General features: G+C 56.2%; 1 long non-coding RNA gene across 1 annotated transcript; it reads right to left on the bottom strand.

Moving 5' to 3' along the window:
• Window positions 1-577: 577 nt before the first annotated feature.
• Window positions 578-2,245, bottom strand: LOC140699684 (uncharacterized). The gene is made up of 3 exons (XR_012077932.1): window positions 2,114-2,245; window positions 1,712-1,799; window positions 578-1,029 (listed from the first exon to the last, which is right to left on the bottom strand). It is a non-coding gene; the product is annotated as an uncharacterized lncRNA (long non-coding RNA).
• Between the last annotated feature and the right edge of the window lie 9,418 nt (window positions 2,246-11,663).

Genomic DNA, 11,663 nt, shown 5'->3' with positions numbered 1-11,663 from the left:
TTACTTTCATGCCTCTGCCCATGCAGTGTTTTCTTCCTTGTGTTTCCTTCTTCTTTTCTCACTTTATTTCCAACTCATGATCCCTTTCATCATACTAATCTCAGCCCCCAAAGGGGCCTCTTACAGGAAGCCTGCCAGGATTTTCTGGGTGGTATATGCTTTCTCTTCCCTTTGAACCTGACACTGTGGAGCCTGACCCTTCTTGTGGAGTGGAGCACTCCCTTTCTTCTGTTGGGGTCATGGGTGTGCTGGTCCCAGCTCTTCCTTCCCAGAGACTGTGAGCCCCCCTTAGGTGCCAGATCTCGGGGGCCCAGTGCCCAGCCTGGGCCCTGAGTGGGAGCTCTGGGCACTCTGACTAAGTCGCCCCCAGGCACCCGAGCAGTGTCTGACCCAGAAACACATCCAGTGCGGTGCTAAGTGGCCCTGCAGGGTGAGCTGTGCAGTGCGTGGTCCCTTCTAAGAAACACGCCCACCTTTCCTCTGGTACAGCAGGCGGAGTGGGCTGCCGGGACGATGCCACCAAAGTGAGATGACGCTGAGTCTGACTTTTGTTTGTATGCTTTCCTGCATTGTTAAATTGTTTTTACAATGTTAATTTTTATTATTCCACAAATCAGTAGAATTATTCCCACTTTTGAAAAATAAAAGAAAGCCTCGTGTGAGATGTTTCCACCTCTGATTCTCGAAGGCCCAGGAGGGTCTCTGCACATCCTCTCCTGCCCCGGCCTACCTGGCTTGTCCCCACAGGTGAGTTTTCCAAGACAAGGGGGCTTCTGGACACACATCTGTCCTCAGAGCCAAAGGAAAGACAGCAGGTGCCCAGGACAACACAGCTCAGTTGCCAGGTAACGGTGGTCACCATGGCAACATTGCCTCCTTGGAGGGAGCAGAAGCCTCGGCACCCCCACCTGCAGACGAAGGGCGGGGAAGGCAGTGGCAGGAGCTCTTCCTTGACCACCTGGCCATCCTTCCCCTGGGCCTTTTCTTTGCCTCTTCCTCTCCTGAGCTCTTCCTCCCTCTGGTGAGGGGCTGTGGGATGAGACACAGGTCACAAGGTCTGGTGTGGCCCAGGGGCCAGGCTCTGGGATCCGCCCCGCTGCTCCCACTTCCACTGACTCCCTTGTGCCCTGTCCTGAGCTTCAGTGTCCCCATCTGCCAAATGGGGTGGTGACAGCTACTCTTCCCTCCCCATTCACAGTGTCTGTCCCGTCCAGGTCTGCACTTGGCTGGGCATCCCCAGCTGCCTGGCATGGCGCTAGGCACACAACCAGGGGCAAGTTACAAGGGTATCATGGAAATTTGCAGGGCCAGGAGGCAGGAGAGCTGGGTTGGGGGCCAGTTCTGTGGTTCAGAGGCTGGGTGACCTTGACCAGTCCCTTGGTCTCTCTGGGCCTCAGTTTCCCTGTGTGACAGGGTGCAGGCTTCCTTTGCTTGCATCCTCAAGGACTGCTTAGAGACAGCAAAGAGATGGTCTGTGGCTGACCCTGGGGGGCGCAGCCAGGGCACTCCTGTAGCCCAGGGGCTGGGGGTGCACTCAGCTCTCTGCCTGTTTCTGGGTGATTGTTCTCTCCCTTACATTCGGCCCCACCACCGCCCAGCTTTGTTTCCTAGGTATTTAATTACACAGATTACCATCACTCCCATCATCAAAGTCAGCATGTCCCTTGGGTTTCAGGACCAGGTGGCCTCGCCCTGACAGTTCTCCACTTACATACTGTGCTGTGTGACTTGGGGCCAGATCCTTGGCCTCTCTGTGCCTCTGTCTCCTGGCATCAGGTGGAGGTGGTCAGAGCACACTCCTGGAGGACAAGCGGTCAGGATAAGGGGTGCCCAGCCCCGCCAGCACTGGGCACGCTGATGACAAACCGAGGAGCTCTGTTTGGGGTCAGACCTCTCCACCCCTCGGAGCCTGTTTCCTCATCTGTGGCCGGAGATTAAGATCAGCCATTTCATCACAAGATTAAGGGGCAGCTAGGCCCGCTGACACACAGCGCTGGCACGTGGTGACCCCTCAGTGGGGCAGGTGTCATCCTGGGGGGCTCAGCACACCCCTCCTGCTGCCTCTCCCTTTTGTTTGCTCTGCATCCTCCCAACCCGTCCTGCTCCAGCTCACCCGGTGTTCCCAGAGTGTCAGCTTCATGTTAGGTCTTTGGGGGTCCAGCCACCTCCAGCCCCTCTTGGGTGGCTGATCCCAGGAAGGGCTGCTGGGGCCCAGCTCCCACCGGTGGAGGGGGATGTGTGAAGCTGCCGGGCTTCCCTCGGCCCCTACTAGTTGCCATGGAAACCTCCTAGCAACCACTCAAACAGGCCTTGTGCTCAGGCCCAGCGCAGCGCAGCTTGCCTGTCACTGGGGCCAGCCAGGGTCACTTGGGCAGCTGGGGGTCAGGCCGAGGACAGAGACCCCTGGGGCCACCGGGTCCGCCTTCCGTGTACTTCATTGTAAACAACAGGTTGCCCTGTCGCTGTGCTTCTCGGGGCCTCTCTTGGCAGCTCTGAGGGTCATGGGAACCTCCATTCCTGCAGGATGGGCCAGCAGTCCTGCGTGACCCCTGCCTGAACCCCATTTGACCCCTGCTTGGGGGGGTCAAGCCTGTTTCCTGCCATTTGTTGTTTACCGGATGTCATTAGGCTTGTGGGTGAGGAAATGGGTCGTGAGAAGCAGATTCTCTCCCAGAGCTCATCCTTCCTCCCCAACCCTGTCTTCCTCCACCCTGTCCTCCCCCCAACCCCATCCTCTCTCCAACTCTGTTCTCCCCCAACCCTGTCCTCCCCCACCCCCGTCACCCCCCACCCCATCCTCACCCCACCCCGACGTCTCCCTGCCCTGTCCTCCCCCAACCTCATCCTCTCCTCCGCCTTATCCTCCCTCAACCCCGTCCTCTACCCACCCCGTACTGCCCACAACCCCATCCTCACCCCCACCCCTGTCCTACCCCACCCTGTCCTCCCCCCACCTGGCTCCATGTCCACGGTCTTTTCCATTTAGTGTTATGAGGAGGCGATAGCTCCGTACACACACACACACACACACACACACACACACACACACACACAGATATACACAGAGAGACACAGGGACACGCATACACCTATATACACACACACACACACACACACACACAGATATACATAGAGAGACACAGGGACATGCATACACCTATAGACACACACACACACACACACACACACACACACTATAGATTTACACAGATACACATTTGTATAGTCCCCTCCCCCTGCCTGGGGTTCCACTGAATCCAGCATTTAAAGGGACTTGCTGGAGGGGCTCCCTTGAAGGAGCATCAGCCCGTTCGAGTCCCTGACTCCTCAGAAACCATCCAGAGAGCTGCCCCCTTGGCCCTTTCCCCTGCGTCCTCACCCCACTCCCACCCGGCAGCCCCCTCCGGTCCTAGCTGGCCCCTCTGCAGCCCCTGAGGATGCAAACCCCACAGTGGCTGTCGCTGCTCCTGCCCTCACGCCCACAGCGGTGGGCTCACACTGGGCCTGCCCTCCTCCCTGGGGGCCTGAGGGAGCAGCCGCCGGGGCTGGGGCTGCGGTGGCCGGACCACTGGGTCAGAGGCCAGACTCTGCCAAAGGGGAGAGCAGTTTCTGGGCCTCCCCGGGGACGTCAGGGAAGGAGGGCAGTGCAGACACCTGGGGGCTGGCCTCAGGCTGACTGGAGGGACGGGGCTTCCTTCATTCCTTTTTAAAGAACAGGGTCATGGCAGCATAATTCCAGTTGTCGCTGTGGGCAGCCTCAGCGTCACTCCCTCACTGTTGCACCCACAAGCCTGGGGTGAGGGAGTGTATGTGTGTGCATCCGGGGTGTGAGCGTGTGACTGTGGGAAGTGTCTGTGTCTCAGCACCGTGTGTACGTGGCGTGTGTGGCGTGTCACAGAACACATGCGCGTGTGTAGTGTGTGTGTCTGTGTGGTGCATGTGCGTATGTGTGCTGTGTGCGCATGTGTGTGTATGTGCGAAGTGTGTGCATGCCTGTGCACGCCTGTGGAGCGTGGAGGTGGGGTCAGATGCAGGAGGGAGATGCAGAGGCAGGGGGGGCTGTGAGAACAGGAAGTGGCTGTGTGGGCAGGGCCCCCAGGAAGACTGTCTCCCAGTCTGAGCCTTGATGGTCCCTGTCCCGGTTTTTGTTTCCCAGGTGGAAGGGTGAGTGTGTGTGGGATGGAAGTTTCTAGAACCAGAGGTCAGAACCTCTCCTGCCCACTCTTCCTCTTCCCATCTCTTGGTCCAGGTGACAGGGTGGGTGTGGTGAAGGTTTTGAGGTGGTCCGAGTGTGCGCCCGCGGTCGGCGGGCTGGGGAATCAGGGCCCCTGTGTCCCTTGGCCAGATACCTCCGTACACTTTCAGCCCAGCTCCCGCCACTCCTCCCGCGAGCTGTCATGTGGGGCCTTGCCCACACTGTCCTCTGCACCTGGGCTGCCTTCTCCCTCCTCCCTGTAGTGAGCCCACCAGCCAGTAGGTAGGGCTGGGGTGGGGGACGCAGCTGAGCCGTGCTCGGAGCCCTGGGAGACTTGGGGTGATACACAGGGGACCGGCGGTCATGCCTGGGGCAGGGAGGCTGGAGGTCCAAGAGTGCTCAAGTCTGAAGGAGAGACCCCCTCCCTGTGCCTTGGGCGGCACAGACACGGAAGGGCGGGCCAGGCCCCACAGCCGCCAGCCCGGGACCAGGTCTCAGGGTCCCCTTCCCAGCCTGGCCCGGGGGACACCACGGCTGATCCGGGTTCAGAGAGGCCCCGCCCTCAGATGCGTGCCAGTGATGCTTGCGGCTGGAGCCTGTGTGTGGATGGTGGGAGTTCTCAGTCTCTGTGTAGCACAAAGCAATTCCTCGTCACATGTCATACATGTGTAGCATGTGGCACACACGCATGCCCATGTACATATATGTCACGTGGCCGACATACACATGCATGTATGTATATATCACATGGTGTGTGTGTGTGCGCGCACGCGTGTGTTCCCTACTGGTTCTGTTTCTCGGGAAGACGGGACTCACACAGTTGCCTTAGGTCTTCAACTGCTTGGGTTGCTACAAGGAAACCCCGCAGGAGGGAGGCTCACACAGTCGATCGCTATTTTCTCGCACTTCCGGAAGCTGGAAGTCTGAGGCCAGGGCACCGGCGCGGTGGGCTTCTGGTGAGGAATCCCTCCTTGGTTTGCAGAAAGCCACCTTCTCATGGTGTCCCCACGTGCAGGAGAGAGAAATCTGGTCTCTCTCTTCTTTGAAGGGCACCATTCCCATCATGGAGGCCCCACCCTCAAGACCTCGTGTAACTCTGATCACCCCCCGAAGACCCCCATCTCGCAAACCATCGCATCGGGGGGAAGGGTTTCAGCATAAGAATTCTGGGGGAAATAGGAACATTCAGTCCATAATGTGAGTGATATTTTCCTTCTAAACCCATCTTCATTTATTCACTCATTTCTTATTTTGCTATAACACAAACTGCATCCCCCCCCAGCACCTTCCCGACGCAGGGGATGTCCCGCAGCTGCCGTCCCCACAGACACTCCACTGCTCGCTCCTGCTTCGCGCAACTGGAGTCGTGCAGCAGTCTTCTCTGTCTGAATTCTTTTGTTCAACGTTATGTTCAAAAGAGCCAACCTTTTTCTTTAACAGAGCAGTTCTTTTCTCCCTTTTGCTGTGGCGTTCCGCGGCATGAATACCCCATGATTACTCATCCCCCTCCTATTGATGGACACTGGGCTTGCTTTCAGTTTTCGGCTTTTTGGAAAAAAGGTGCCATGAATACACCTCTCTATGCATTTTGGTGGGCATGTGACCTCATTGCTTTGGTGGTGACTTTAGGAGGGGAACTGTGGGGTCAGAGGGTAGAATTATATTTAGCTTTAGAAGAGATTTCCAAACCTTTTTTGTAAAAGCAGTCATTTGGCATCTTAGAAAAATCGGCTTTACGTTTTAGAGCTGGTTTAGATTTACAGTAAAATTAAGAAGCGTGTTCAGAGCGTTCCCACACACCCGGCACCCAGTCTCCCCCAGCCGTCAGCAGCTCACATCAGCGTGGAGCGTTTATCACGATTACTGACCCGGCATTGATACCAGTCTCATTAGCGAAGTCCACACTTGACTCCAGTTTCCTTTGGTTTTCCCCCGTGTCTTTTTTTCTGTTCCAGGATCCCCTCTGGGATACAACGTCACACGCGGCTGTCATGTCTCCTCAGGCCCCTCTGGGCTGTGGCAGCCTTGGTTTAACCATCTTTTCTTGTTTAATGTTACTTTAAAAAATTGAGATCCCTGTAGATTTGCAGGCAGTCGCAACAACACGGAGGGCTCCTCTGTGCTTTACACCTGGTTTCCTCCCATGGCAACATTTTGTGAAACAAGAGCGGGGTACCAGGACGAGGACGCAGACACCGATACCACCCCCCACCCCGACCTGATTGGATGTCCTGTTTTACTTGCACTCATTTGTGTGTGTGTGTGTGTGTGTAATTCTGTGCAACTTCATCACCTGTGTTGGTGCCTGGCCACTGCCACGGCCAGGAATGAACGTCCTTAGCGTCACAAGGATACACCAAGGTTGCCTTTTTATAGCCACACCCACCTGCCCCCTCCTTCATCCTGCATCCCTGGCAACTACTGACCTGCCCTCCATTTCCAAATTTTGTCATTTCAAAAATGTTGTATAAATGGAGTGACACAGTATGTAAACTTTTGAGATTGCTTATTTTTCACTCAGCATAATTTTCCAGAGATTCTTCCCAGCCATTTCCTGTTTCACTGGTTCCTTCCTCTTTTACTGCTGAGTAGAATTCCCCGGGACGGATGGGGCCGTTTGTTTGATTGTTCATCTCGGGAAGAACATCTGGGCCGATTCTTGTTTGAGGCCATCGCAAATAGAGCTGCTGCGAACACTTACGTACAGGTTTTTGCACGAACATACATTTTCATTTCTCTGAGATGAGTGACCAGGAGCGCAAGTGCTGAGTCGTACAGCAGTGGCGTTTTAGTTTTTAAGAAACTGCCAAACTGCCTTTCAGAACAGCTGTGCCCCGACACTTGCAACAGCAGTGTCGGGTTTCTTCCCATCCTTGCCAGCGTTTGGCGTTGTCACTATTTCTAGTCTGAGTCGTCCTGATCGGTGTACATGAGCCGTGTGGTCTTGCGTTAATTACCAAACATGTTGGAGACCCACTTCCTCCTCGTGAGCCAGCGGATGGGGCGCTGTGAATTCTAAACAAGCAAACACGTGTCAGGAACTTAGAACAATGGCTGGTATGTTGTCAGTGCTTGAAACACTTTCATTATTGTTATTATTAGATTGAACCAGGTGAAATTGACAACACATTTTTGACCTACAAAAGCAGCAATTGTATGTGATTCACCTAATACTGTTATTTTTGCTAGGGAGCAAAGGTGCAGGGTCATGTTCACTCCAAGGGGACCTGGCCACCCTCCGTCCAGCCCCCTGGGGTGGGGCGGGGTTGGGACCCCACCCAGCTGTCCGTGGGTGCCCATCACGGCCCACAGAGGGGGCTCAGCGAGGAAGAATGTCAAGGAGCATCGTTCATGCAGGGCTCCGCTGCTTCCAGAACTCACTCTCCCCCACCGTGTCAGTGACAAATGGAAACAACCTCCTAAGGGAGGCACAAGACAGTCTGCATTTGACAGGAGGGGAGGCTGAGGCTCAGGGAAGGTCCCTGGGTGAGTGGGGACAGAGTCCCTTGTGGGGGCCCCTCGGCGGGATGGCAGCCACATTTCTCCCTCCAGCTTCCGCCGCGAGGCCTCCAGGAAGCAGCAGAGGGCAACTGCTGTCGGAGCAAGCACCTCGGAAGACAGGACAGCGTCTGGGGGATCGCCCCTCCTTCCAGGTGGGAGCAGCCAGGATGAGGGCCAGCTCATCTGTCTGGACCTTGGGGTCCACCCCTCTCCACGGCCTCCCTGCTGGCCTCTGGGGAACCAGGATGGGACCTGCTTTTGGAAGCCATTCAGGAGTGGGGCTTAATGCCCTCTGATTGTCATGCCAATTGCCAGGCTTTGCTGATTACCATACTTGCATGTTAATCCTGCCCGGGGCAGAGGTGGGCAGGAGGCTGGTTTGGGAGCCTTGGAAAGGGATGGAAAAGGAACTTGTTTTGTCTGACTCTGTCAAAGCAAAGGAACGGGGCAGAGGAGAGGCTGGGCCCTGCTGGGTGGGAGGGGCCGGTTGTCTGTGGGAGCCCCAGGAAGATGGGGCACAGGCTGTACCTGGTGGGCTCTGAGAGGGGAGGGTGTCCAGGGGGTGGTGACTGACATACACAGGGCCCACAGGGGTGGGGGGCCGCCATTAGTTCTTTTTTTTTCCTTTTTTTGGAGGGGGGAGGTAATTAGGTATGTGTGTATGTATGTATGTATTTTAATGGAGGTACTGGGATTGAACCCAGGACCTCATGCATGCTAAGCACACACTCTACCACTGAGCTACATTCTACCCCTGCCCCACCCCACCACCAGTCAGGTCTTGAGAGGGTTAAATGAGAGTGTTTGGAACACCTCGTGCAGTTGTCAGCTGCCATTGGCCTGGGTGAGCTCAGGTCAGGTGAGGGAGAGAAATGAGGCATGATGGGTGGATCCCACAGCGAGTCCCTGCGGGATGGGGCAGGGGCTGCTGGCTGGGCATCCAGACATAGCCCTGGGGGACTGCCATGGGGCAGCCTGAGCTGGCCTCCTAGACTCAGGAGGGTGAGGGGTTCTAATGCTCGCTTGGCAGGTGGAGCCCCTGAACCCCTGGGGAGGGGTCACACCTGCAGTCGGTCACAGAGCAGGTGGGTATGAGAACCCAGGCTTCAACCCAGGGCGGCTTCCCAGCTCTACCGAAGTGAAGATTCCGGTTGGCCTGAGACAGCACCCCTTCCCTCTCAGGGGGTCCTGGCCCCATGGTTTCTCCCTGGGGAGGCTTCTGTGGTGGGGGCCACCTTGGCTTGGGGGCTGTGGAATAAGCAAACGAGAATCCTGGGGCTTCCTATTCTGGGGCCCTTGGATGTGAACTATTGTGCTGCATGGGCGGGGCTGAAGGAAACCGTGATGGGGGAAGGGGGCAGTGCTGAGCCCACCATCCTGGGCCACCAGTGCCTCTGTCCCCTGCTGATCTGATTCCTTCTACCCCCAGGTTGTCGACTCTCCTGGCAGCAGAGGCAGGTGGGAGGTGACACCCTCCTCCCTGGAGGCACAGGGGGCACACAGCACCCCCTCCTCCACTGTCTGCCAGCTCAGCATCCTACCCTGACCCCTCGATTAGTATCCTGGCGCCGCTTAAATGACAGACATTTACTGTCTCACAATCTGGGGGCCAGAGTCCCAGGTCGAGGTGTCAGCAGGCAGGGCGGTTCCTTCCCGGCTCTTCCCTGCTTCCGGGGGCCTCAGGTGTTCCTTGGCTGTCAGCGGGCAGCTCCTGCCGTGTCTTCACATGGTTTTCACTGTGTCTGCTCTCACCGGGGCCCACCCTAATGACCTCATCTTAACTTGATCGTCTGCAAAGACCCTGTTTCCAAATAGAGTCTGTTCACAGGCACTGGGGGTGAGGACTGCAACGGCTTCTGCGGGGGCCCAAACCAAGCACAACACCCTCCTTTGTGCCCCTGACCCTGAGCGCCTCTGCTGGCTGGAAGCTTCCTCCCAGTCTGTTTGCAAAGCCCCCTCGCCTGGGCTCGCCTTCCTCTCCCACAGCCCCTTCTCTGCCCCTCTCCACAGTGTGTGTTCCAGGGCCGTGTCCTGGCCATTTCCGTTCCTGGGCCATTCTGGGCTCTCCATGCCTCCTGGCGTCTTTGCCATGGTGACTCTCTAATCCGGCATGTGGCCCGGACCCTCCCATGACCCACACCCATCACCCGGCCCTGGCGTCCCCCTACGAGGCCCATGGGCCCCTCAGCACATCCCAGTAGGAGCTTGTCACCTTCCCTGGTGGTGTCATTTCAGCCACCCAAGTGGGACATCTGGGCATTGCCATCGACCTTTCTGTCCCTCCCCCCTCTCCCCCCGAGTCCTCCTCCTCAGCAGCCCCTTGGACCCGTCCCTGCTCAGGCCTCTCTGTCTTCCCAGACCCCTGCCTCTGCTTCCTGCTGGGTCTGCAGCTTCTGTCCTCTTTCCCACGTCAGCAGCACGGCCAGGGCCTGGGTCTGCTCAGACGGTGCTGGTGATGGGGCCACAGGCAGGAGGAGGGCAGGGGTCCTGCTGCCGCTGGTTGGAAGGTCTCATTTTTCCAAATCTTGCTTTTAAAAACTGTTTTCCACCTTCTGATCCTCTTAAGGTTGCCACCAAGAAGTCCAATACTTGAAAATGTTTTGTGCCCCTAAAAGGGCAAGAGACATTTTAATGGGGCTTGACAAATGTTTGTTGAATGGGACTAGGAGACGGGGAGGGAGGGAAGGAAACCCCAGGGTGACCAGCGGGGTGAGGAAGAGCCCTGCAGCCCAGTGTCTTGGGAGAGCTGGCAGCGAGGCCAGGCGGGTAGGCGCAGGGCACAGCCGTCGTGGGGGTGGCGGGAGCCAGTCCTATGACACTTGGTCCCTTTGCTGGGCACGAGGACCAGCCCCTCTGCCCCAGGACACTCGGCTGCCCGTCTTAAAGGCACCTACAGGAACCAGGCCCCTGGGGTTTTGAGTCTGGGGCTTCAGATGCCCCGAGAAGGTTTCCAGAAATCAGGATTAAAAAAAGGTCCAAAAGAGCGAGTCAGCCTCGGGGTCGGAGAGCAGAGCCTGTCTGAGAAACTTCCTGAGGCAGCGTGACACGGGCTGTCGGCGGCGGGGAGAGGGGCACGTCTCATTCTGACATTCCATTTTAACAATAATCAAAGTAGTCTAATTAAAGTCTCCATGCTCCCTTTGAAATACTAGCAATTATAAAGATGAATAATTGCATAATAAATATTAATTTTCATCATGGTAATGAGGCCCAGAAGCCTCCTGCTGTTAAGTAAGAATTTAGCTCATTCTCTCCTGGTGGGGGGGGTGTCTCCCAGCCCGAGAGGGACAGGCAGGGGTGGGGAGGCCCACCCTGCCCTGTGGTCCTCTCACCCAATGGGCCCAGTGAAGTGTTCTGTGCTTCCCTCTTCCAGGCTCCAGTTTCCCCAAACTGACAATGACCGATGGTCAACTCCAGCCGCCCACGAGGTGACCGGAAGTTTTTGAGACTGTTATACTATGTTTAAGGCCCTGATAAAAGAACTTTTGTTCTTTTCACCTATTGAGATATGGGCAAGACATTCGGGCTTATCTGTGAGTTAACCTGAATTTTATGCCAACTAAAACAGCCTGTGTGTGGCCTATCAAACATACACTGTCCATCTGCTTCAATTATTAAAGTAATTAATTATAAAAAGGGCACATAAAGAAGGTCCGTGTTACATGTAAAGAGCAAAGGCCCTTCTTCCTAGGACACCAAGCTGGCCCTCCTTTGAGGATGACTCCCTTTTCTGCCAAGGTCATCCTGACTCCCTGTGCACGTGCTAGTCTGTTTTTTTAAAACTTGAAGGAATGTATCCCTGACTTATTAGTGTTCTTTGCTCTGACCTGACACAAAACTGCGCTCAAGGCCCTGCTGCTCTGGAGCAGCGCCTCGGAGCCACCTGGGGAGCGGGCTTCCAGGCTAGTCCTCAGTTCGGCTTAAGTAAAACTCGTCTCTATTACTGGTTGTTTATTGGTTATTTTTG

Source organism: Vicugna pacos, chromosome 11 (assembly GCF_048564905.1).
Source record: "Vicugna pacos chromosome 11, VicPac4, whole genome shotgun sequence".
NCBI lineage: Eukaryota > Metazoa > Chordata > Mammalia > Artiodactyla > Camelidae > Vicugna > Vicugna pacos.
Note: the sequence above shows the minus strand (reverse complement) of the source record. Positions and strands in the feature narration are given on the sequence as shown.